This window comes from Phalangium opilio, unplaced genomic scaffold (genome assembly GCF_054372755.1).
Source record: "Phalangium opilio isolate 3A_F unplaced genomic scaffold, DU_Popi_V2 ptg000061l_1, whole genome shotgun sequence".
Classification (NCBI taxonomy): Eukaryota; Metazoa; Arthropoda; class Arachnida; order Opiliones; family Phalangiidae; genus Phalangium; species Phalangium opilio.
The window spans coordinates 8,166,101-8,192,732 of record NW_028324178.1 but is presented as its reverse complement, the minus strand read 5'-3'; positions in this window follow the sequence as shown (position 1 = coordinate 8,192,732).

Sequence of the window (26,632 nt, the reverse complement as noted above, 5' to 3'; positions counted from 1 at the left end):
TGGAAAAGGTGGCAGCTAATTAATAGGAAAATCTTTTGGAAAAGGTGGCAGCTAATTAATAGGAGAATATTTTAGAAAAGGTGGTAACTAATTAAAAGGAGAATATTTTGGAAAATGTGGCAGCTAATTAGTAGGAGAATGTTTTGAAAAAGGTTGCAGCTAATGAATAGGAGAATATTTTGGAAAAGGTGGCAGCTAATTACTAGGAGAATGTTTTGTAAGAGGTGGTAGCTTATTAAAAGGAGAATATTTTGGAAAAGGTGGTAGCTAGTTAAAAGGAGAATAGTTTGGAAAATGTGGTAGCTAATTAGTAGGAGAATGTTTTGGAAAAGGTTGCAGCTAATTAATAGGAGAATATTTTTAAAAAGGTGGCAGCTAATTAATAGGAAAATCATGGGAAAAGGTGGCAGCTAATTAATAGGAGAATGTTTTGGAAAAGGTGGCAGCTATTTAAAGGGAGAATATTTTGGAAATGGTGGTAGCTAATTAAAAGGAGCATATTTTGGAAAAGGTGTCAACGAATTATTGGAACCAAACCTAAACTAACCTAAGCTAACCTAACCTAAGCTAACCTAACCTAACCTAACCTAACCTATGCTAACCTAACCTAACTTAACCTAACCTAACCTATCCTAACCTATGCTAACCTAACCTAAGCTAACCTAACCTAACCTAACCTAACCAAAAGCACCCGAAACCAAAATATTAAAATTTTAATTTAAAGACATTGATGGAACTACCATTAAGACTGTACTTCATTTTAAGCACAATTTGTTTATTAATTCCATATACCTCTTGCCTTGAAAGGAATGAAAGTGAGCGTTTTAATTACTATCACGAAACATTTACATTTAATATTATTAACATACCTTTCGGAGATACGAACCAACAACCTATCGCTTCGCAGTCCAACATCGTATCCACTACACCACCGAATCGCTGACGGCTACAGTGTTTCAAGTTATATTCATGTATTTTTTAGGGGCATATTCGGACGATTGGGATTTCGGTCCATCGGGAATATAGCCATTGGGCTGGAAATCTAAAATCATTGCGGGATATTCGGTCGAATGGGATTTCGGTCCATTGGGAATTCGGTTGAAAGGAACGATACCAAAAAAACACCACGTATATCAAGAATTCAGCTGGAGCCTTCAACGACATAAGCACCTTTTCTCAAGGAGTAAGAAACATTTTTGCAAACTCTTGGAGGATTTAAATTTTAGCGGAAGGAATTTTGAAGAGAAAGAGGACGAAAATTCTCCGTAATGTTGTGTTCCTTGGGTGAATTTCGGATAAAATTTCATGGCATTTACAAGACTAGACAGTGTTACAAGTAGTGTTTAATATGAATGTAGGACATAATACCCCTGGACATAAAATCCAAGGTTGTGATCTCTAAGAGCATAAAAAGGCAATCCTCTTTCAAATGGTCCAAAATCCCCTGGACAACATCCCCCAAATGGATGTCTAAGACATACTAACCATGGCTAGGGACATATTCTCTCCAAAATGTATTTACAACATTTGATAAAAATATATTAGCCCTGGGTGATCTCGTACTTTTTCTATTATGATGGATTATGACTTTTAGTCTGTTTTCTAAGGGTTATTTAGTCTGTATACCGTTAAGGAAATATGTCAATAAACTTGGTCATACACAAAAGTTCTCCTAAAACTTTACCATGGTTGAAATTTTCTTTTCCGCTATGATTTGAAATTATATTCTCTTTCTGTGTTATCATTTCTCAGATTTGGATCGGGTTGGTTTTCTCGTTTGCTCTTTTAACCCTGGTTGAAATAATTCAACGCCGAATGAATGGAATTCGAAACTCAATCGTACCTTTTGCTTTCGAGAAAGTTTTTCTATACTTCGGAGCCATATTGGGAAAAGGTAAACATCTATTCAGATGATGATTATGTAGAAATGCTCGAGGGATAGGGTTATTAAGAATGGACGGTGAATTATAGCAGTGAACACGAATGAGAAGGAGACCCACCCCCTTTCAAAACCTGAACCAACATGACGTCTGGCGCCTGGGCTGTGCGTCGAGGTAGGTGCGCGTGAGACAGATATTGGGCTGTGCCGTTCTAGTTACTTTCCCTCTTTGACTCTCCCTCTTATACGTGCTCACTGATTATATAGGACAAGCAAAACCGTGAGTTCTCCCGAACGGTGTTCTTTTCCACTATCTGATAAGATGATCTGGACTAAGTTTAGTGCTTTGTAAAAAACGAAGAAATTTCCGAAAGATGGAAAAACGAAAGTATTTTGTTGCACGGCCAGTTCAGCACATTTTTCACACTTCCACAGTTTAACTCTATTCTCCAGTTCCCGCAATGCAACACTAATCTTGGTTTGAAAATAGTTCGGTCTAAAAACCCTATTTAACATGAACCGACTTTATTTTGTTCCACTAGGATTTGACATTTCATCGTCGCAGGCAATTCGAATTAGCGTGGGACTCTTTCTCTTGATAACTGTGATTCTCATCAACTTGTTCAACAGTTTCATGAAAGCCAATTTCGCCACTCAAAAAATTGAAAACGTCAACACAATAGAGGACTTCATGAGAGTTCCAAACGTTTTTGAGGGTCCGGATGTTCAACACTTCAACAGCTTCGGAATTTGTGAATTGGTATCTTTTATTTTATTATATTTTTGATCATAAGGAGCATCCTCACACCCTGATGTACCATTTTCTTCGAATATGACGAAGCAGTAAATAGCCAAATATTAAAGTATTAATTTGGGGATTTACAGAAGATGAACTGACCTAAAATTTACCGGAAAGTAGCCATAAATTTCAAAGTCGCTAAGCCTTGTCTCGATGGAGGCTAAAGCGATCTGAACGATGATTTTTTTAATTGAAACTTCCGTTTCCAAGTAATTTATAGGCTTCAAAAGCCACGGTATCTAACAAAACTTGATTTCTTTTCCATGCAATTAGATTAAATATTTTATTTTTTGAGCGACATTATTCTAGTCTAGTTGGAACGGTTTCTGTAATTTTATTAGCTACCGAAGACAACACACGCGACTTTCGGCAGTACAGTAAAAACCTTTACCGTATATACGCTTCTCATGACGTCATAACTGACGTTTTCGACGCGTCCATTAAGCCCGACCCCCTTTTACCAATATCATATCCTGAGAAAACGGCCTCATTTTGGATTACTAGTAGTGGTATAAATTGCTGATTACAGTAATAGATCAATTTTATAGTACACTAAGAATTGACAGGGAAAAGTTGCGCTAGCTACATTCTCCAGGGAATAACTCTTCGCTGAGTAGAATGTGGTTTTCTTATTATTATTATTATTTTTTTCTTCAGAAAGACCCTGAAATAAAGACTCTTTGCGACTTTGTTAAGAAAAACAATAAAAGAGGACGCAAGTCAAACGTTTGGCCACCGTATGTGAAGTTTGAGGATATGAAAAACATTGCGATGTACATGAACGAAGAAACGTTTTACCTTGGCTCAGCTGAGTACTTGTGCGAACCGCAAGTTTATATCACACTTCCCACTCTACCACCAGAAGCCCTCAAGCTCATCAATAAAAGGCTAGTTTTGGGGAACTATATATTTAAGCAGGTTTTTGACAAAATTATCTCGATTAGGCTGCTCTCTTTCGTGGAAACCCGTCAAGAAACTCCTTGGCGTCGCGTTATTGAAAGAAAATTCGCTGGAAATGAAGTGGAATCTGACAATGAAGTTCACGCCATCACCTGGAAGGAAATTCGAATGGCCTTTGCACTCTGGGCAGTAATGCTTACAGTCGCTTCTGTCGTGGCCGCAATCGAGCTACTGACAATGATCCCGTTTCAATCACACAGCACTCGCAGACAAATATTTCCAATGTAAATAACACGGAACTTTGAAGACGTTAATTTTCTAAAAACCCGACCACATACTGAATGAAGTAAACGATTAGAGTATATCCCAGCAAAATGGTAACGTTCTAAACATAACCATAATAGTGACGAATAAAAAGGAACTTTAAATGTAACAAACACAAATCAGAGAGAATTTATAATTGGGAGTTGAAACTGAGGAATATTATGTAGCTCAAAAATCACGTGATCAACATAACTGGCCAGGTCTATTTCCTGTAAAATCCATGTAGTGGGTCTAGTATGTTTCGGGAGGGTCTCTAGGGGAGATGGACACTACCTTTTTAGCGCAAGGGTAACGTCTGACTTAAAATAGCTCCAGATGGCGCCAGTCGCACTTGAAATCGCTGTTGAGGACAAACTTTAAAATTAATGGAGTGTCATATGAGCGAAAATTTACCTGACCAGTTTTAGCGACACAGACTACTTGTTTGAGCTACATTGTATTTAGCACTGTCAAGGGCAAAAGCTTCCACTCCTCCACTCCCTATTATTAATTCTCTCTGCTCAAACAAACAAAAAATATTTGCAATATAACTAACATTAATTTTCAGGATTCAAATTTCAATAGCTCCTATTGGAGACAATGGGAAATACATTAAACGTAACTAACAAGTATTTTCTTGATTAAATATTAATGAGCATTTATAATTGCAAATGAAAAATGTTTTCTCGGAAACAAACAAATATTTTGGTAATAATTGTAAATGTTCACACATTGAACTAAATATTTATTTGTTTTCAATACACTTATGTTTTTACGTGATAAAAATATGTTTTCGATGTATTCAACATTAAACATATAAAATTTTCAAGGTTTTTAACTATTTTAGATAAACAAAACGTTGAAAGAATATTAAGCTAAGCTTTCTATTTTAGTTGCCAATGTTTACAATTTTGTTTTTTAAAAACGCACAATTAGAATCGTCCCCGACTCGTTGCAGCTTTTGTAATGTTTATTTTTAGCTTTATAGCTGAAATGAGTTAAATTGCTAAGCTAATCATGTTAAGTAATTATCTTTAAATAAAAAATAGTTTGCAATGAATGTGCTTTTTCGGGAATACGTGAATTGCACTCAATATGTTATCAATACAACTAAATGTATCATATTGAATCAAATTCAATTGACTCATGGAAAAATAATGAAGTTTAATGTACTCTAACTGCCCCTAACAAAAAAATGTTTTCAATGTTACTAACAAATTCAGTCAGAACCCATAGGACCCTGTACAAATATTTTTAATGTATCTAACACGTATAAATTTGAAAAAAAAATCATCTATTGCACTCAATTAAAGTGTTTTCAGTATAACCAAGAAGTGATATCTAGTTTATTAGGGAGAAGGTATAAGATGCCTAAGTATTCACGCGCTATAGTCCCAGTCCCTCTTTCAAAATACAAGGGGGGAAGTAAAAGGAGGCCGGGCTAGTTTTCCTCTCCTCAGTCGGAAAATACTTAATTTTTGTCATTCGCGTTGCGCTGAAGAGAGTTTTTAAGAACCAATGAGATGCTGGTTGTAATTTAGAGGCGGTCATTAACTTCGGACCTACGTTTGGAATGGAGATAAAGCTGGAAATGTGGCGAATTAATACCTTCTCCTTAATAAACTAGATATCACTTCTGGTTTAAAAACGAGTGTTGTTCTTCTTTAGTTTGGTTTTATTATAAACACCGAATAAAGATTTGACGAAAGTCGATCTTCACTATAAAATTTGTTATGAATGTAACGAACAAATTCAAGTGATCACCCACAGAATATTTTCAATGTAAATTACGTTTATTTTCTGAAATAAAATTTAGTGAGCACTTTTTGAACACTAGAAAACGAATCTTGCTTTACACTCTTTTATCAAGATGAAGGTATCGCGAATCCAAATTTCAGATATTTACTCGCTTTTGCACATTAAGATGCCGACTTTAAAAGTTCCACAACTATTTAAACCTCCGATCTCTTGGGGCTTTGTAATGTTTCTTAGAACTAGTCGTGCAATGTGAAACGATTATAACAGACCCTTTTAAAAAATCGAGGTAAAATACTGCGCCCTGCAAATGCAGTTAGGCTTAGATAATTGAACTAAACAATTAACTGGATATTTAGAACTACTTAAAGTGAGGATGAAGTAGAAAATCAAGTGATATTTTTATCGATTCTTCTACTAATTATAGGACACGTCTGCATAGTGAAACATTCAGAAAATACTTCCGAATGATTTTAAAATTCAAATTAGGTTCAGAATTTAAGGATAATTTGAAATAAGCCCCTCCGACCAATTGCGTAACGCCCTGCCTTCCAGTAAACAAAATTCTCGTGGCACGCGCCATGCCTCGCACCACGATTATCACATCACGCGGAAATTATATCAAATCTCGTGATAAATTTCATTTGACACGGAACATGCCACAAAAATTTTGTTAATAAAAAGGCAGGGCGTTACGCGATTGGTCGGAGGGGCTTACTTCATGTTATCCATACAATCTGAACCTAATTTGAATTTTAAAATATGTCTGAAGTATTTCCTGAATGTTTCACTATGTAGACTGGTCTTAAAATTAGTAGTAGAATCGATAAAAAATCATTTGATTTTCTACTTCACCCTCCCTTTAAATAAAAATTCGTTTTGGGTCGATATTTTAACTTTAACACTGGGCTTTTTAAGTATTACAAACATTTACTTCCAAAAAACGAAATAAAAACAAAATTAACTTACATTTCCATAGTGTAATTCATCAAGAGTTTGCCTCTGTAGTCGGACGTTAACAGTCTGCGCATTCCTGTAGTATTCCATGCGCGGCAAAGCCTCGTGGGTCGCTTGATTTTGACCATCGTTCAAGTCGAAGAAAAAATCGGGAATAATAGAAGTCGTCGTTAATTGAGCCAAACTGACCCTACGACTGGACGCGGGGACCGTCGCGGTTCTGGACAAATCATCAATTTCATCCGCGGTCCTTCCAGAAAGCATGGGATTTTCGAAAGTTCTCGGCATTTTGGTGACCTCAAACCGGTCTCCTCTACCCGTGTGGTTCAACTCCATCATTTTGATATTGTCGCAACAATGCTTCGACTGACTTTGATTTCTACCTCGTGAGAATTTACGTCGTTTATAATCGCGACATCATTAAGCCGATTTTGCTCCAGATATTTAGATGACACGAACAAAAGTAAGAAGTGTATAATTCTTCTCGAGAGAAGTGTCAAACTAATGGAGATAGTAAAATTGTAACAATTCAGCAAAGTTAATGGTGCAATTTGAGTCGAACGTCAAAACTTTACATCTCTTTCCTTGGTGAACAGGCGTGCACAGTATTAACTTCTACAAAACTCGTAGAGGAATTAGTATACGTTATCTACCGCTAACCCAACTCTATTTATGGTTCAACAAAATACGGGCCCAGATATTTCTTAACCAACTCACATACGTTATTTTTTCAAGGGAATTTTTAACTCAAGTATAGCACTGTAATACTCAAAATCTTTGTCCATTCTATCAAAGAGGATATACAATAGAGGAGTAGAAATTTCTGGTATTCAGTTTTCGTTTTGCCACTGGGTTTCTAGGTTGTCTAAATATCACTCCCTGATTCTATCGAGGAGATACAGTAAGGCAGACGACATTTTTCAACCAATAATGAAATGTCTTGTAGTACAGAAGGCAATCAGCCAATGGGGAAAAAACCGGAAATGAATAGTTAAAATTTGGCGAGATATTCCCCTATGAATTGGTAAAGGCTAAAGTGTCAACTCCTTTACTGTACACCCTCTATGTATCTAATAGACAATAACGTGACTTACCCAGTGATTCTCAAACGCTGTGTTGCTACACATAAATGTGTTATCAGATTTGAATACTGTGTCATAGTTTATCAAACAAAAATGTGCCGCAACATTGAAACACTTAACTAGCCGTTGCTTACAAATTACTCAGTTCACGGAATACTAATTGTCCGTTAAAGAGTAACACCCTTCTTCTAGTATCACCTTCTGTTAAAACTTACATGAAATCATCCCGTCTGAACGCAACACAGCAGATTAATAACCGTGACGTCAATGATTGGCATTTAAATTCATGCTTATTTGCATCCCCTCTTCTGTTTTCGTTCTTAGTATAAAACAATATATTTGACTTCGTGGTAGACACGGCCGAGTCACCGTGAATTTGCAGCGAGTTTCCATCGCGAATCAACGGTAATTCTTTAATTAAAAAAAGTTCGATCATTGCTAGATTAAGTGGTACTTGGATTTCTATTATACTTAATTAGCGAGAAGACTGAATCCATCACGGTTTAAAAGTGGTTCGTTGTTTATCTTCGATTCGCGCCTATTCCGGAGAATTAAATCGTGGAACTCTCGTTTTACGGAGAGTTAATACCCTGAGTTAACAATTGCAAAACATCGCCAAATAAACCGATACTATTTTTAAACATTGTTAAATTAGTACGCGTATTACATTGATGTACCTCGAGTGTTTTGGACAAATCTATTTTGAAAATAAAACCCTAGAAAATACTCTAACAACTATAAACATGAAAAAAAAACTTTTACGACTAAATTCCCCAACTCTCTTATAAAAACGCTGTTATAAAGCAAGTCAAGAAAGAGGTCGCGCAGCGTTTAAACACTAAAACGAAAACCTTGAGACTTTGGCAAGGAAAAAATCTGTTTTCTGCGGGTGGAGCTACTGGACAATCTGAAACAGGACGGTGACTAAGGCTTAGAAAAGTTTCAGGTATTTCCCGCAGTGTTGATCAAGTACGTCTTCTCAAGAAGCCAATGTTTCGTCACTCAACTTTGTTATTTGTTTTCCTTGTTTTTGAAGCTTCTATAATCGATATTTCTTAACAAATTGCTTCTAGTATCAAAATGCTCGAAGCATATTAAAGGTCTAAACTAAATTTTGCGTGAGTAAACAGTTTTTTTCCGAATATCAACTATTACTAATGTTGAAAAGAAAATGTGGAACGCATCATGCTTACTGGCTATAAATTGCGCTATAAATGTGTCCAACTCAGCTCCGAACCTTGTTCTATGAAAATAATGAACCACTCGAACATTAATCGACGGTTTTAAATAGCGCCACCATCGGGTTTCGCCTTAAGTTCATAAGTTATGTTTCTTAAGTTTGTCACTGGTTACTGAGAGCTTGTCATAAAGTGACGTAGATGAAACGTCATAGATTCTTGTAAAGCAATGCCTGGTGGGGCACTGTCATAGATTTAGTTCAGGCAAAATTGGAATATGGACTTCTAAACCGCTTTTAGTCAATTCTCGAATTATGGTTTCGCTATAGTTGAAACATGATGCATTCTCACGGAATTTTTTACCGATTGACTCTAATCGTTCTATAAAGACTCTACACTCTTAAGTTTTTTACGTAAACCCCTACAAATCGCATCCAGTTAAAACTGGTATTTTAACATAAATGTGTTCTAACACTTTCCAGAAAATCCATGAATAAATTTATTTCATATATCTATGAAATGGAATCGTCGGAATATGAACTTAAGACTACGACGTAACCTCTTAGTGACAGCGAAGCATGACGGAGCGAGAAAGCTCCGAGTCCGAAATGCCATCATGACGTGAAAATACAATTACGACGAATCATGATAATTCGATTTCAGAATATAAAGCATTTCTATCATAGACCAAGGAGGAAACGAACGACGTGTGTGGCTTTTTTCAAAGATACTAATAAATAAATAATTTCCCAGTAAAATTGTTAATCACTGGAAATCGAGATATCTGCCTTTGTCCTCATTATACCATTCCGATTTTGCAACAAAAGTTGTAGAATATGCCTTATCAAATTGACGTGTGTGTTTATTGTTAATTAGTAGAAAAATATTCATTTTATGTTATTGTTTTCAATGGTATTTTAGAGGAACTGTGTTACACTATTTTCAGGGAATGTGAGAAATTTCTTTGAATTTTCATTCTAATTTGACTAAATGAAAGTCCAAGGTGGTTTTAAATTTGTATTCTTAAAATAAACTCCCATATTTGATTTACAAACCAACTAATTATGGACCCCAATAACACGTGGTGCTTTAACTATCGTTGTCGCTATTTGGTCGTTTCGTCCATTAAATGTGAAAGTTAGGCTTAGTACTTCAGCTTTCGATACAACAAAAACTAGATGAAATCAACAGAAGACATTTTTAATGATTTTGATATTATTTTACCAATTTAAATCGATTAGAAAATTATTGGCTGGCCGTTTCATTCTTCCTTTAACTGGAGTAATTAACATTTACAGACAAACTTTGCGCTGTTGTCATACAAATAATTTTGATTCCCATTGACACTCCGGGGTTTTTGGCGGTTTTGAAGGAGTTTTGCTTTCCTTCTTGATTTACTTTTGACAAGACATGTGTATTGTTTCCTAAAGTCTAAATCTACCGGACAACGAGAAAGTCTAAAGCTAAGTATACGTTTATAATTACTAGAGCCAACCAAATGTTATTTCCCGTATTCCCTTGCAAATGAGAACCGGATGAGATTATAGGATTATCTATGTTATAGACTGCCACGAGACGTTCGTCTTTAGAGAAAGCCCAGTTTACATTAACCCCATTAAAAGTAGCTACCGAACAATGTCTAGAAATTGTTGATAGTTTGTTTACTATACTTACCAATATGCAATGCTTAGAGCTCTTGGATAGATGTTTCGTGCGATTCAGGGCTTCAATTATGAAATACTTTGAGAACTTCCTGTTGAAACCGTTGACTTCTTGGTTCAGAAAGCTTCTACGGCGGGAATTAAAAAAAGATCTTATAAACATTGATATTTTCGGCTTACAAAGTTGTTGCCTATTCGCCGGAAAGTAGAAACGGATGTCCTTGTCAACTGCACAAAGATCCTTATTTCTATTTGTACTTTTGGCGTCATTCGTGAGACAAATCAACCTATTGCTATAATACAGGCATTCATTAACAATTACTAAACCATGAATTATTAAAAGGCGATTCATATAAGTCATCGTGTATTTGTTGGGCTAATGCCTAAAGCACAAGGAATATCTATCTTGGATCTTTCAAAAAAGCTCTATCTGGAAATAAATAACAGATATACCGTTTTGAACAACTTGGAAAGGCGTAACCCATTTACAGGAAATAATTGCATGTTATCATAAAAGATATCTGAGCTTAACAGCATAATGCTGAGGTTGGAAATCCTTTGAAAGTGTCTAGTGTAAACGCGGCTTTATGCTATTGTTATCAGCTTACCATTAGACCCGTCGGGGTTAAATAGAGTTTGGTGTTTTTACATCTTTTTTCTAAAGACGTTTGATAATCTGGGAGCACGGTAGTGCTCCCAGCCAAGTCGAGCACTGACATCCTTTTCTCGAAGCAACTCGTGGCACTTTTAAGCCCACTGTAACTTCGTGATGGGTACAGGTAAAAGTCTGAAATTTTGCTTGCCGCGAGGACTGTCAATCCTAGCTATAGTTTCCAAATTTGAAGTTCCTACCCTATATAATTTTCGAAATATCACAGGTGAAATTTACCTTATTTTGTCACTCACTCACTCACTCACCGATCATCAAAATTCTTAGGTACTTCTAGGGTAGATAAAAATTTAAAATTCAGGATTTAGTTTTCATTTATTTTATAAAGCACTGAAAAATTAAAACATCTCGAAATTTTTATAAAATTGTTCTTTAGCTCTTTATTTTAAAACTAGATGGCGAGTAGGGGGAAAGTGCCGGTCCTGGAACATACAGTGGAAGGCAGGGTGGATTGAGGATTGAGGATTGAGGATATGAGGATTGAGGATTGAGGATTGCAAGATGGCGGGTGAGAAAACAAGATGGTGGGGGGAGACTTTGTACGTAAGCCCTTTGATTGACTCACCCCTCTCCCAGACCGGCAAGAGGGCGTTTTTTGATTGACTCACCCCTCTCATCCCCGCACCTGCAAGGGGTGTTTTTGATTGACAGGTCAATGAAGCGTGTTCGATTCTCGGATGTAGAAGTACATACATTCGAGTATGAAGATAGGGTGAATTATGATTTAAGAAATAAAAAGTATTTTAATATGTTAATTAGATTAAAATTTGAACCATTAATTTCCCCGCTATTAATCAAATGGTTAAGGGGGTATTAAACTCCAGATGACGTTGGGGGAAAATAAAGAATCCCCGTAAAAACCCAGCTCTACCGATTATTCTAGATCATTCTAGAAGAATTAAAATGCGCCCCGTAAAACCCAGGTTAACGTTGTTTAAGGCCATGACGTAAAATGTACAGTCAAAGTTGTAGATTGTTCGAGAATAATCCCCCCGAAAAAACCCACCATTAATGTACAGTCAAAGCTAGGATGATGATCTTATTAAATAGTATAAATAGCCAGGACCCTGAGTTAAACCACCATCACAATCTCTCTAAAGTCCGACGAGGATGGAAGGAACAGCCACCAAGTACAATGTAAGTATAATTTTTGTGGACTTGGTGTTTTTTAAAGTTAAAGATTAGATGTAAAACTTAGTTTTTTTTCCATTTCACAGAATGTCAGCTGTAGTGCTATTCCCCCTATCAGATGAGAAAGTAATTGAGGTTACCCCGAAGTTAGACGTACGACTAGGGTTCAAAGAAAGTTCAACGGGACTAATTTTACAAGAGTCTGAATTCCATGAGCTATACAACAGGAAGGATGAAATATTCAAGTTCTTCGAAACCGACGACGCCCCGGAGACATCATGGTTCTTTACCGGTTCTGAAACGAAGTGTGTGGGGTTGCGAACATATCGAGACCGTAAGATTATAGACATCAGGGAACTATACCCTGGAACAGGTGCTATGTACGGCAAGTTCTTCCCAACAAAGAAGGGATTCGCTGTTGGACACTACCTTGCCAAGACGTTAATGGATACGCATAAAGACGTAGTCACATTTCTTAACGAGGCGAATCGGGTGCGCACATTATTAAGAAAATGTATTGTAGAACAATTGAAATCAAACATCCGTAAATGTTGTTACGGATGTAGTATTGATCACCCCTCCCAAACCCAACACGATTGTTTAAATGGATGGGAAATGCGTGTTTCAATGAACTTTGACACCGCGATAAGTAATCTTGATTATGTTGAAATTTATAAGATATTGACCCTAAGCACTTTTTTAAGTGACGAATTTTTTAAGTCTATGATTGGTCAAATCGTATGTAATGCCAAAGAATATTTGTAAATAAAAAACAACTTGATCCTTAAAAGTGATTCATTCCTTAAAATAGACTTCAGCTTACAACACCCATTTAACGGTCTCATAGCCGGGGCAACACAGTCGGGAAAATCATACTTTGTAGCTAACCTTATAAAGTATAAAGATATATGTATATCACCCTCCCCAGATAGGATAATATGGTGTTACACTGAATTTCAACCGAAATTATTTAATTCGGTATTAGATCACACGCCTACCGTGGAATTTCACGAAAGTATATTAAATGTGAATATATTAGAACTAATTTGTTCACACGGGGCTCGCACCATAAAAACACCTCTGTTTTTATTTTGATGCAAAATTTATATTACCCCGGGAAGGAAATTAGAACATTAAATTTAAACGCCCACTACTTGATAATATTGAAATCTCCTCGAGATAATTCGGCTATATTTCATTTAGCCAAACAGATTTATCCCACCAATAGTAAATACGTTATCGACGCGTTCCATCAGGCAATTGCTAGAGATTTTGGGTATTTATGGGTTGATTTAAAGCCAACTACGTCAGATGATCATAGACTACGGACGGGACTCATACCGGGCGAAGAAGCCGCAGTCTATATTCCAAAATGAAAAGAGTACATACGCATCAACATTTCTTAAAGTATCTGACTACTTGTAATGCGTGTCAGAAAAAATACGCTATCAAACACGCTAGTAATGACTCTATCAAGGCCATAGTGGAATGTTGTATAAATGTCCTACGCGGTAACGTGAAGTTATCAGATGACCAGAAGAAACGATTGAAGAAGCACTGGCTAATGTTAAGGAAGTTATCTAAACAAAGCACCGTAGCAAAACGAAAACAGATCCTTATTCAAAAAGGTGATTTTTTACCTCTTTTGTTAGCCCCCCTCTTATCACTTGTTAGCAGTGCTGCCGGTGCAGCTATAAGCAGAGCAATTAAAAATGGCTAGAAAGATGATTTTGGTACCTGAAGAGGTTTACCGCCGATTAAACTCACAACCAAAAGTTGAACTTGGTGAAAATTTGGATACGAAGACTGTTTTGGTAGACAACAAATTGAACCAGACGCAAAAAGTTAACATGTACAATCATTTACTAACGAGTGCTATTAACAAAAGAAAAAAGAAAAAACCTGTTAAACAACAGAAAAAGAAAGATTGGTATTCTGAGATAGCCATGACAATACCAGATTCACACCTCAAACCAGCCATTGCCCTATACAAGTGGATTGATATCAACTTCAAGATTAATTGGTCCCCCAACGGGGAACTTATATACAGGGGGCAACCAATATACAGATGGCAACCAATCGTCGGGTCGAATATTATGGATATTTTACACGAATCCGTTAAAGGTTATAAAAGTAAACCGAAACACACTGTCGTTGGAATAAAGCAATTTTACGAAATGTTAATAAAGGAAAATGTACCAAAAACTATCGTGAGAAACAAATTCCCCTTTGGAGACTATACGAATGTTGTACCAAATACCTATCTCGATGTATCTAAAAGCGATTTACCGAAAATTGATTATTATCCCCCATCCCCGGATTCCCACTATGGTAATGGTCTCCGCACTTGGATAAACTTGAAATAAAAAGGAATATATATCAATATCACGTTTCACTTCTTTCACAAATTACTTACACGTTATCATGGAAGGATGTAACGATCCTTCTCCCACAGGGCTTCTAGCCTCCCTGTCCGTTTCATTTTTAAATAATCCCAAAGTTATTACGGCGCTTTTGATATTATTTCTTATTATAATTATCGAGTTATCTGATTTCGCTTATTGGTATACTCAAAAAACCTTAAACTGCACGACTAATGGATAAACTAGAGGAAATATACTTCAATGAAAAAGATCCGGAGAGCTTCGGAGGTGTACAAGGACTATATAGGGCTGCGAGGGAAAAGGGGATTAACGTTTCCTTAAATGATGTTATTGAGTTCCTACAACGTCAAGATACGTATACGCTGCACAAACCCGCGAGGCACAACTTCAGAAGGAACAAGACTATTGTGTACGGTATATATGAACAATGGCAACTTGATCTGGCAGACATGCAAAACATCAAGCGTCATAATGACGGATATAGATTTCTACTGTGTTGTATTGACGTATTCAGTAAATTTGCTTTCGCCGTCGCTATTAAAGACAAGAAAGGACCTACGATGGTTGCGGCGTTTAGATCCGTTTTAGAGTCTGCTAGAAAACCCAAGATTGTTCAGTCGGATCATGGGAATGAATTTCTAAATAAAGAACTGCAAAGTGAATTGAAACGTTTGGATATCAAGTTTTTCGCCACACACTCGGAAGTGAAATGTAGTATAGTTGAACGATTTAATCGAACCTTGAAGGAGCGAATGTACCGCTATTTTACGCAAAACGACACCTACAAATACATTGACGTACTACCCGACTTATTGGAATCGTATAATAACAACTACCACAAATCAATTAAATGCAAACCCACTGAAGTGACGGGGGAAAATTCGAAAGAAATCTGGTTAAATTTGTACGGAAAAGTAAACTTTTCGCCGCCAGTTTCATACTCCTTTGAAATTGATGATTTAGTTAGAATAAGCAAAAATAAAGGAACGTTTGAAAAAGGATATTTGGCCAATTATACCAAAGAACTATTCAAAGTAACAGAACGGATCCCGAGAGATCCACCCGTATATAAACTGAAGGATTTGAACTCCGAGCTCATTTCTGGTGTGTTCTACAAAGAGGAAACACAGAAAGTTGGCAAGGACCTAGAAAACTGTAAATTTAAAATTGAAAAAGTATTACGAAAACGTAAAAAACCTGACGGTTCTAAAGAACAACTCGTACGGTGGCGAGGGTATAGTCCCGAATTTGATTCCTGGGTGCAAGAAGTCGACGTAAAATGAGTTTCTATATTACATTACCTTCCGATTCCTCTGCGCAATATTTCAAAGGAAATACTATAAGCAAGTTCAGAACGTATCTACCAGAACCTATAATTCTAGGGGGATCACACGAGGTTGCTCTGGCTGAAATAAGCTATCCTAGAACTTGGAATAATGTAAAAAGGGAATGCGCAGTTCGCATTTGGGATAATTCGTTCGTAGGTGTTGCTTCGGATGCAATGGATGAATTCCCAGAAGAGGGATCTGGTTTTGGTGAAAGTGGACAGACAATTAACGGAGTGAATGAAAACCGGGGTATATCGACAATTATACCTCCCGGATATTACGGTTCTGTAGAGGAATTACTCGAAATATTGTCAGCCGACGACGATGCTGGTGCAACTGAAAAAATAAAATCTAGGGTTGAGTTTTTATACAACAAACCAAATCGACGGGTGATGGTTGAGTTAAAAGGCACGAACCAACTTTATATCCCAAGCGAAATTGCCATTATATTAGGGTTCACGAGGAATTCCAAAAAAGACTTCACTGTGGTCGCCTCTATGACGGCCCCATTCAGTTGTGATATGGATGCTGGAATGCACTCCTTATTCGTGTATTCTGATATAATTCAATCTCGATCGGTAGGAGACTCTGACGTCCCTCTCTTAGGAATTATAAGTATCAACGGGAAAGATGGTGACTCGGTTGAAAAAGAGTTTGCTAAACCCCATTACATGCCTATAGCGAAAAACAACTTCCAAACAATTGAAATAAACATTATGAGTGAAATGGGTAAACCAGTTAAGTTCGAACGTGGGAAAGTTCACGTTACTCTACATTTCAGGCCCAGAAGAACTTGGCACTTGTTATAAGAACTACGTTGAATTCAATATCCACCCCATTTATGACGTGATTGTCAAAGTGTAAGGATGTCTCCATATAATACGGGTCACGTTTCTGTTAAGGATTATGAGGATTATTATCTAAATCAAATTGGACATAGATCCTTTCCAGTATATAGAGGTTTGGCCGTGCAACGTGGTTATGGCCTGGGGTCAATTATCTCCTCGGCGTTCAGATCAGCCATGCCATTACTTAAAAGGGGTGCCACGTTCCTAGGTCGAAAGTTTTTAAACACTGGCGCGAAGATTGCGACGGATTAAACAAGCGGTGTACCCATTAAACAATCATTGAGAACTAGGGGTAAAGAAGCGGGTAAGGAAACATTGAGAAGGGCGGCCGAAGAAGTGACCAAGCTAACTGGAAACGGACGTAAAAGGAAACGCAAAGTGTCACCCATCATCAGTTCTGTTCGAACTAAGAAGAAGAGAAGGTCGTCATCTTTACACCCGGATATATTTTCATAATGTCGCTCGCACACCCAAAGTCTATGAACAGCGTCAGCTCGGAATTAAATGTTTTTCACGTACCCTATACCCAAACTGGGATATTAGGAAGTCAATGGGTGGAGTATAACTCTACCTCCAACGTAGATGAAAATCAGGCTATTATATTTCACGTCACCGGGAACTCCGAGACATACATGGACTTGAAAAACACGCTTCTGCAAGTACAAGTAAAAGTGGTCAAAGCGGATGGGTCTCTACCTAAAGCCGCTGTGTACGATGCGAATGGTGATATAACTACTCAGGCGGATAAAGTTGGACCCGAAAACCTATTACTCTCCAGTCTTTTTAGTGAACTACACGTATCATTATAGACTTGATTGGTGTCGTACACGCCGATATATGTCAGCAAAATCGCTTCATCCCCAATCTGGTCGATGTGAATTTTAAATTTATCAAAAGTCCCAACGAATTCTGCTTACATGCGGATGGAATTAAAGCGAAAATTATATTTACCCACGCTTCGTTATTCATAAGAAGAGTTAAACTAACCCCCGAGATTATGATTTCACACGCCAAAACCCTGGAATTGGCGACGATGAAATACCCCATAACACGCACGGAATGTAATACGTTTTCCATATCTCAAGGAAGTAAGATAGCAGTCAAAGACAATTTATTTAGCGGTCAACAACCGATTAAAGTTGTAATTGGATTTGTAGAGCAGAACGCGTTTTTGGGTGATTATAAAAAGTCGCCTTTTAATTTTAAAAATTAAGTGGTGACTCAAATCACCTTATCCGTTGATGGGGTTAGCGTACCCCATTAACCCTTAAACCCCAACTTTAAGGATAACCTATGTATGAGATCGTACGCCAATCTCTTTCTTCAAACCGGATAATGGAATATCGACGAGGGTAATTTCATTGACCGTGACGAGTTCGCCAATGGTAATGCTCTTTTCGTATTCGACTTGACCCCCGACCTGAATGGTAGTTCGACTGAAAGTTTCAACTTTATAAAGAACGGTAGTGTCCGATTGGAGTTAATATTTGCCAAAGCGCTACCGGCTACAATTGCCGTCGTTTACTATTCCGAATTCCAATCTTTGATTGAAATTGACAAAAACCGAGCCGTTTTATTCGATCAAAGCTCATAATGGACTCTCGACAACTTGAGAGAATATTAAGGTGCGACCCATACACTAGGAATTTGTTCCGGGGAATATTTCCGGCGGATAAACTACCCTAACTGTTAAAACATTCCCATCTCTATATATTGTGAACACTGATACGTCTAAAGGGAAAGGCAAACATTGGACGGTTATATACATTTCGAGGAAAAAGAATACTGAATTCTTTGAAAGCTATGAAAATCCTCCGGATTTATTTAAATTTAATGATTTTGTAGAGCGAAACAGCCTAACTGTTACGTTTAATTCACGCCAACTACAGGGTGAATTAAGTCAAACTTGTGGTGGGTATTGTGTCTATTTCTCGTTGTATAGATGTAGGGGAGTTAAAATGTTTGATATAATAAAACGATTTTCTAAAAATAAAAAAATGTTAATATGATTTCTGAATATATGTATAAGAATTACTCAATAAATTTGTCATAATTTTTTCTTTTTATTTTGTATTTTTATGCCCATGGGCGAGTGTTGAAACACCATCATTTAAAATATAACGTTAGTAGTAGGGACTATACAGATATGCAGACAACCAAGATGGCGGCCAGAACATCATCTACCAAACTCAAACTAAACTCCCAAACCAAGATTAGCCAATTTTATCTTACCTGACATACCCTGCCTTCCAGCATGCTTTGCCTCCTTTATGATCCTTTTAATGGATCAACCCAGACTTGTGTGATTTTGCTAGATCCCTGTTTGAATTTCCCGCCATAAGCCCATGTCTGAGAAACAAAGACAAATATACAAATGAAGATTTTTTAATAACAAACACCAAATAATATATACAATAAAATAGAGAATAACAAGAATATAAATATAAACAAAGATATTGCCATTGTTTGTCATTAAGAAGGTCAATACTTCTTTTCTTTGAGTTGTGGCTTGTTCTCTAGTGTAAAAAGCATCTTGTTCAAAGTGACATTTTGATTTTCAAAACTTGATATTTTAGTCGAAATCTTAACTGAAAGCCGCTCTTTAAATCGTAATTAGCGCCGCGTTTTATTAACAATTTCACGACATCAACGTGGCATTCACTCTAGCGGGGCGTCGGCCACCAGCTTTTTTCAGGCACTCTGGTGGCCTGGAGTGGTGAGGCGCGGGATAAACGTTGACGGATGAATTTTAATAACCGAGAAACAGGGTAGTTGCGGAGCGTTAGAAAAAACACATTTTGAAGTACATGCCTCCATTGACTCAAGAAGATCTTGGGCATTTCGGCTCCGAATCGTATCCACGTTGATCGAGCGAACAGCTGTTAAGTTTGAGAAGGACATCGAAGTCAAGGCCTCACTGAAGAGAACATGCTCCAACTGGTGCAGGGTACGCAGAACCTTATGCAGTGGCAGGGCTTGTGGGCTTGTACGGGCCATGTCCTATAAAATTCTTCGTTGACCCTTTACCTCCCGAAGGAAGTTACATCCGAGCCACTGTGTGGCCTGGTCTTCTTGTTCAGGTCTGGTTGGGGGCCCCAGGACTTCTCTTACATTGCGATAGTCCGTTGTATGGACGCAAATGACTATCGCAGTGAAATTCGATTCATGAACCACAACCAACAAGCTTTGCTCGTGCATTCTGATGGCTGAGGCGACTTCACACAAATTTTACGCAACTTTCAAGAGACCAATGGAAAACACGTCAAATTAAGTCTTGCCGCGGAAGAAGTAGCAGGACTTAACTTAAACTCGATTTTCCTTCATTGCAATAGTCAGTTGTGTGGACGCAAATGACACTGCAATGAAGGGCGATTCATGAACCTCCTCAACATTAGCCATCAGAATGCCCGACGAAAGCTTCCTGATGGCATAGTCACTCTGTCAGGAGAAGCCGCGATGGAAATTGCGACTTCAGACAAATTTACGCAACTTTTTGTGCAGCCAAATGTAGCAAAGCAGAGATTGTACCGAAAAGCTACGTAAATCGAGTACATGAATCGAACTTGGTCTCTTTTCAGGCTATTCCTGAGAAGAAACAGTTGGAATAATCGAACTTGGTCTCTTTTCCTTGGTCTCATTTCCGTTGGAAAATTGAGTTTGGTCTTTACTCACCCAACAAAAGCGGCACGAGTTAAAGCAAGACATCTTTAGTTGGACTTTTAAGAGCATAGCTGAGCAACTGATAACTTTCTTCGCGAAACAAGGAGCTTATATACTAAATGACCGAGAGCAGATTTAATATTAAACAAGTTCTCTAGATAAAAAAATTTATTTTTTACCGACCACACCCTGTAGACCACACCCTGTAACGTACTATTAAAGCCGAACGTCTTATATAATAACCGCTTGAAAACAGGTTGAAACCGGCTCAATCTAACCAGGGCGTTGTCTTTTTTTATTGGAATCGGGTAAGGTCAATTACCTAACTACGTAGATTTTTCAAGGGCAACGACTTTAAAAGTTTAAGAATTTTTAAAGTTTTTGATAAAAAATAAACGGCGTGTTTTTTAAGATCGTCCATAGCTCATTGGGTAAAGGCAGGGTTTACTAATGTGATACCCAAAAGGTGGTGAGCTCAAATCCCGGCCAGTCCACCGAGCTATGGACGATCTTTTTATGTATAAAATAAGGTTAGTTTAAGAAGTTGGGGTTAGTTGACAAACAGGCGTTAGTCATGAATGACGACTTTTTTTAACTTTAGCGTCTAATACGTGTTTAAATATATATCCAAACAATACCCAATCAAGTTTTAAAAATTATTTGCATCTACCTTTGAACTTGACTTGTGATTATGAAGTTGGGTTGGCAGAAATCATATTTCCAAATCATTGGCTGAATATAAGCGAAGAGTTTAACAAGTTTGAAATTCAGGTCGTAAGTGACCCAAACCGTGACAACTATGCGGCTGTTAGAGAGCCTGTTGAATATCAAAAAATAGAGATACCTGTCAATCGTTATACCAGGACCAAAGAGTACGAACTGCCCCAAAGTTTTGTCGAGCTGTTAAATGATGATGTAAACAGTCATCCGTATTTAAAAGGCAAATTATCTTTTAAATTAGTGAATAAATACAAAGACGGGGCCCTAGGAAAACAGTTAGATACAAACTTTCCCGTTTACCTGCAAGTTTTAGGAGAGGAAAACATACGGTTCAAAATACCAGCTGATTCCCCCTTGGCCACGCTATTTGAATTTAAGGAGAATAATTACGAAGATGTTCCCTATATATCCAAATATCCTGTATCAAAGCATGCTAAAAATATAAGTTTAAATTACACTAACAATTACGTGGAAATCGAAATTGATAATGTTGGAGATAGTTTTAAAAAAAAATTTGATTACAAGTACATTCCTAAGGCAGCCATTAAACGTAAAACAAGCCACGAGGTTCCGCCAATAAGAAAAAAACCTCAACCAGAATATAAACCTCTACCGCCATCTATACCTATTTTACCGCGAACTACGCCTTTTCTTCCGATACCTATTGCTACGACTGAACCCGTAGTATTTGTACAACCACAGCCATCCAAAATAACCCCTCCCCCACCACCACCACCCAAAATAACTATTCCAAAACAAACCTCTCCAAAGCCTTATTATCCAACATATTCAGGGCCTGACCCCTCTAAAACGTTACCTCCAGCTTCAGGTAAACCGTTACCTCCAAACTAAACCAATACCTCAAAGTTCAAATAAACAGTTACCTCCAACTTCGACTAAACCAATACCTCCAAGTTCAAATAAACCGTTACCTCCAGCTTCGAGTAGACCGTTACCTCCAACTTCGAGTAAACCGTTACCTCCAAGTTCGACTAAACCGATACCGCCAACTTCGGCTAAACCAATCCCCACTACGACAGCTAAGCCAACAACAACAACAACACCAGCTAAGCCGAGCCCCACTACAACAGCTAAACCCACTACAACAACAACAACAACAGATAAGCCCATCCCAACTACAACATCTAAACCCACCTCCACTACAACAACAACAACAACAGCTAAGCCCGCCTCCACTACAACAACAACAACAGCGGCTAAGCCCACCGCCACTGCAACATCAGCAGCTGAGCCCCCCTCCACTACCCCAACTAAGCTAACTACTCCAGAACCCCCTGAGATTCCTGCTCCCGAGCCACCAAAGCCGGAGTTACCGAAGCCCGAGGTTCCGAAACCCTCTACCTTTGAACCACTTACGCCGACCCCCTCGCCAACGGAGGTTGAGGAAATATATATATTTACAGACCCATCTAAACCTCACTTACCGAAACCCGACCCATCCAAGCCTGACCTCTCAAAATCTCCAGACTCTACAACATCCTCTACTTTTGAGCTACCCATATTACCGACCCCCGCCCCACCACCGGTTGATGAAAAACCCTTGTTTCCGCAACCGGTTGATCCGCCGAAAAAAAGCCTGAACCAATTATTCCCGAAGAGCCTAAGCCTATTAACCCTGAAGATTATGACAATTACACAGTATTGTTCTTACCTCAAACTTTTAAAGCCAGTAAAACGCCAGAGAAAAACGCCGAAGGGCTTTATCGAGCCGTAGCCAACACTTTAGAAAAATTAGTATTTAAAAAAATTCAAGTAACATACCACACAGTAGATAATTGGGGGGATGCTATCGTGTATAATTTCAAAACACCGGAATGGGTGGAAATTAAATTTTCTCCCCAAGTAGCTAAATTGCTTGGCGCTGACCCCGATAGATATTACTCCGGAAGACACCAACTAGGGCCCTTGAGCATGAAGTTAGAAGAATATACTATAGACAAAGACAATGCATACGTAGAATAATAAACATTTAGATAGCGCGCATAAATACTTCTTCTTATTACGGACAGGTTTATGATTAAGCATGCATGTAACCATCGGACCATCATCGTCGATTTCATTGGCTTTGGGACATCCCACTCCATTCAAGTCTATAATTTCCCGATTAATAATGTCCGACAAAAAGAAGCACTTCTCGTCCCCTTTGCAAAATACCCGTTCGTAGCTTTGTACAGCGGCTCTCAGACACTCCCCGAGTTTTTCGTAGGGCGTTACTCCATCATCCCATCCCAGGCCGTGCAGGTTGTTAAGAAGCCACCTGTTCTGACGCACAGTGTCGTATGTAAGTTCTTTTTCGGGGTAGGGCGCCATGAATGACCAATTCTCGGGGTTTTCTCCACGCTGGTTACAGCCACCTCCTTCGCGATTCTTTCCCGTCCATCACTTGTAGCGCGCCCGTCAAGAAAATGGAAGTCTACGACGACTGATTTCTTAAGCCTTGGTGAGAGTAAAAAGATCTTCCATTAACACTGATATTTACGGTTCAAACTTTAACTTTAAAATAATAAGTACACAAAAACTATACTTACATTGTACTTGTTGGATGGTCCTTCCTTCCTCGTCGGACTTTAGAGAGATTGTGATGGTGGTTTAACTCTGGGTCCTGGCTATTTATACTATTTAATAAGATCATCATCCTAGCTTTGACTGTACATTATTGGTGTTTACGCCGTGGGTTTTTTCGGGAAGATTATTCTCGAACAATCTACAACTTTGACTGTACATTTTACGTCATGGCCTTAAACAACGTTAACCTGGGTTTTACGGGGCGAATTTTAATTTTTCTAGAATGATCTAGAATAATCGGTAGAGCTGGGGTTTTTACGGGGATTCTTTATTTTCCCCCAACGTCATCTGCAGTTTCATACCCCCTTAACCATTTGATTAATACCGGGGAAATTAATGGTTCAAATTTTAATCTAATTAACATATTAAAATACTGTTTATTTTTTAAATCATAATTCACCCTATCTTCATACTCCAATGTATGTACTTCTACATCCGAGAATCGAACACGCTTCATTGACCTGTCAATCAAAAACATCCCTTGCAGGTGCGGGGATGAGAGGGGTGAGTCAATCAAAAACGCCCCCTTGTAGGTCTGAGAGAGGGTTGCGTCAATCAAAACGGCATACGTACAAAGTCTCCCCCACGATCTTGTTTTCTCACCCTCCATATCGCAATCCTCAATCCTCCTTATCCAAGCAACAAACGTTCTAATAAAATTACTAAATTATTTACAGGAAGCAGACGTTCAGGATTTTAATGAAACCAGTACGTAACATATAAACCTCAAGATCATAAGTAAAATTACCGGGAGAGTGAAGTCTAAGAACAAGATTAAATTTATTTATTTTTATTATCGCCAAGAATTTAAATTCACGTAAATTACCAAACCTAAATATTCGGTTCCCTACCATTGGACCGAATTCCCATTCGACCCACTCCCGCACTTTTGGCGGCTTTCGAAAAGTGGAAAATAGCCTCACAAGCCTGAACTTAACGAAAGTGTTCATTGCTAACTTCTCTCCGATAATAACCAAAGAAAATGTACCAAAAGGAGTAGAAAGTTTAGCCTTTCACAAGACTTTTGAAAAGCCCGGCCACGGTTTTGGAGTAGCTAGATCCGGTTTTTAAGCATTCGCTAAGCAGCTACGCCTTTTATTGGTTAAATTATGTCGGCTGTTTATTTTTGGTGGTGACGAAGGGTTGATATCTGGTTTTGGTTTGACCGTTGACGTACAAGAGCTAATTTTTATCAGACGACACGATCACGTGAACAACCGGAACTTTTTTCTCAAAATTCAGAGCCGATCCCTATTTACAAAGTTTCTACTCTCCTTGACATATTTAAAAAATCTACATGAACACTAGTGTTCAAACGGGGTAAAAATTTAATCGGGGTCGGGGGCAGGTTATCCCCGAAAAAACAAGTCGGGGTCGGGGTCGGGGTAAGACATCGCATGCTGAAAAATTTTGGAAAAATTATAAAAAAAAAGTTAAATTTCTGGGTGTTTGGAAATAAGCTTTATAAATATACAAATTCGAACTGTAAAAAAAGCCCAATAAATTCCGACTTTACGAGCTACGCAGCTACGATTCTCACGAAAGACCACTGCCATTACAAAAGACGCGGGAGGGCCGCCGATCTACGAGAGGGCCGCCGATCTACGAGAGGGAGAGCCGCCGATCTACGAGAGGGAGGGCCGCCGATCTACGAGAGGGAGGGCCGCCGATCTACGAGAGGGAGGATGGTGAACTTTGGAATTTTGGTGACTGTTTTTACTGTTTTTTGTGTTGTTAGTTACCCCCTTGCCCTTTTTTCATAAAGGAGAAGCGGAGCACTTATTTGAGACGAATGAGATGATTGTTTTTGGCGCAGGACCAAAAATAATTTGCTAAAAATAACCTAACCAAAATCTAACCCCGAAAAAAACCCCGACTACATTTTACATGTTAGGTACCGGGGTCGGGGTCAGGGGAAAAGTCGGGGATCCCCGGTTTTCGGGGTCGGGGTCCCCGTACGAACACTAATGAACACATAGAGATGTGGAATTGACATTATATTATATATTAAGATGTTGGTATTATTTTGACCTGCCCTCTTGTTGTTGTCGGTGATTATTACACTGACTTGACAATTATGTTTAAAAAATATATATTTTTTTCTCGTTTTTCTAAATAGGTTGCTAAAGGGAAAACGGATTATGGATATCTTATGTTGAACAACAAAACAGTTGATGTTTACAAAACGCAAATTAAAGCGCAATATCCGTACATTTTTACAAATATTTCAAACGTGACGTGAGTTGCATTTCTAAATAAAAATCACAGTTCTTTAGTGTAATTTTATACTGCGAGAAAAGGTGCTTGAAATGTGTCTTAATGTATAGTGATTTCATTAATGTACTTGGACAAACAAGCTTTATTTCATACAAAGCTATTTAAATTTAGCCGATATAAAGTTATGATTACGTAATATTAATCTGCACCACAGGGTGAATAATCTCACACACGTAAGTCAAATACTGAGCTACAGGTGCAGTGAAATAGCCATTCTATTCAAAGGACCACTTAAATTGAAGAAAATAAAGTAACACACGGGCGCTATTAAAAATGGTAATTATTTTTTAGCAGTGAATTTTCGCTGTACAAAATTTCTTCTATAGCATCACGAAATGCCAATATGACACTTCCCATTTGTTATTTAAAATGTTCAATTCTACAGGGCCGGTAGGCCCTTGTAGATATTACTTGAAACTAAGAACGAATTCAGGATACCATAATTTATAAGACTTTATTCATCGCCTTTCTTCATTTGTGTTTTATGGGGGTGGTGTTGGGTGTTCAACTTCTT